Here is a 2,117-nt window from a genome sequence, read left to right as displayed (position 1 = left end):
CACAGATCATAAAAGTGTTCTATCACACACACACAGCATCTCTGTAACTTCAGAAAGCTTCACAAACACAGTGTCTAGTCACTTTCTGGTCATCACAGCCAATTATAGGTCTGATTTCTATAGACATGCATTAGTTCTGATAACTGGAATTATACAATACATAGTATTTTGCTTAGGTTTTAACTGCATGTTTGTTTTCAGCTTGACATCTAAGGCAGGCTGCCATCAACGTCCCAGCCCCACATGGTTACTGCCTTCCACCTCTTGAGGAGAACATCTTGTCGCCCCCCAACATGGTTCCTTGCCGTCCTCCACCGTAGGCCATGGCTGCCGCCAATGGATGGATTTTAAACAAACAGTTTTAATTTTAAACAAAGCTATACCGGTTTTCTTTTTTCTTCCTGTTAAGATGTTGTTATTTTTAGTTTAAAGTTCTGGAGATGGTAATTTTGGTAAGAAGGTAACCAGGAGAAAATTTTGTGTAAAATATCTCATAATGGCACGGTTGCTGAATGACAAAGATCTCCTTTAAAAGAAGGGATTCTTTTAAAGACTAGGAAAAAGAGGCCATGTTCCTTCATGGCCCTAGTCTGTTCAGGCCACTATCACAAAAAAAGCCTCAGGCTAAACTGCCTATAAACAAAATGATTCTGTTGCTCACTGTTTGGAGGGTGGGAAGTCCAAGAACAGATCATCTAGCCAGAACGTGGCACACAGACAATCCTCCTCTCCCTGCATTCAGTAGGCGCTTGGTCCCCTGGTGTAAGACAATAATCCCATCCATGACGATTCTGCCCTGATGATCTAATCTCCCCAGCCTCACCACTTAACATAATCAAACTGGAGTTAGCTTTCCATGTAGTAATGCTGAAAGGTCACACAGATTCAGATCGGTGCTTGTTGTCAGCAATGGCGGTCCACTCCCTAAATCTGTCTCAGTTTTATTTACTTTTTTTTTTCTCTAACAAACAAAGAGAAAAGCATCAAAAGACAGACAGGTAGCCATCAGAGACTCTGAGGAGAAGCTGACTAGCCAGTTTTTAGAAAGGGTCAAAGTTGGAGTGGCCGTGGGGATCAGAGAGCAGGATGGGAGGATAAGGTTTCTGTGAGGAGGAGTGACACCCACTGCATCTGCTTGATGATGGTCCTCCTCTGAAGTCTGGCTTTCAAAGGAAAGAACCTGAGCAGTCACATGTGTAGTATAAGGGCTGTGGATGGCAGTCATTTCTCAAAAACACGCTCAGTAGGTGAGAGGAATCATTGTTCAAATAGAATAGAGGTACTGCTACTACAATAACCAGGGGCAGACACAAGGCAGATCCCCCAGTAAGTCTATTGCCTGTGTATCTTTTAGCTTGGATGTATGTCTCCTGTTTACATAAAATTAAATAACTTATCCTCTTACCAGTGAGTATTTCCTCCAGTCACTGAGGCTGTCGAAGTAAGATCCCCGCCTCGGTCAGATCTGGGAGAGCAGAATGCACCCAATCAGACCTCTTTAGGTTTTGTTGTTAGTGCCATTTTCAATCTTGACGTTGACAGTGCCATTATGATTAGTTAGGATTTGTCTTTCTAAACTGAAATGCTGATTCTGTGAAATTTATTATTAAGTGAGGAAAAAACCCCAGATGTACTGAATAAAATAAGGGGCTCGATCAAGATTGGAAGTAAATTGGAAGTTATATAAATAGGGTCAGCGAGAAGGCTCAGCCGGTAAGGTTGTATTCTGCCAAGCTTGATGAGCTGAGCTCAATCCCCAGCAGCCATAGGGTGGAAGGAGAGGATGAATGCACACGAGATGCCCTTTGACTTTCATGCCCACACCGCAGCGCACAAGTGTCTGCACACATGCATTAATAAATACATAAACAAAGCAAAGAATTTAAAAAGAAGGCTTTATAAAAAGGAATTGTGTATGTTAGATTCTATGTTTTGAAAAGTTACTTTAAAAGTTATTTTTCAGCTGGGCATGATGGCATGATGCCTTTAATTTTCAAGAGGCAGAGGCAGGAGGATCTCTGAGTTTGAGGCCATCCTGGTCTATATAGGGAGTTCTAGGCAAGTGAAGGCTACATAGAAAGGGCCTGTCTCAAGTGTGTGTGTGTGTGTGTGTGTGT

Source organism: Microtus ochrogaster, linkage group LG2, assembly GCF_000317375.1.
Source record: "Microtus ochrogaster isolate Prairie Vole_2 linkage group LG2, MicOch1.0, whole genome shotgun sequence".
Taxonomy (NCBI): Eukaryota; Metazoa; Chordata; class Mammalia; order Rodentia; family Cricetidae; genus Microtus; species Microtus ochrogaster.
This window is presented reverse-complemented; position numbering follows the sequence as displayed.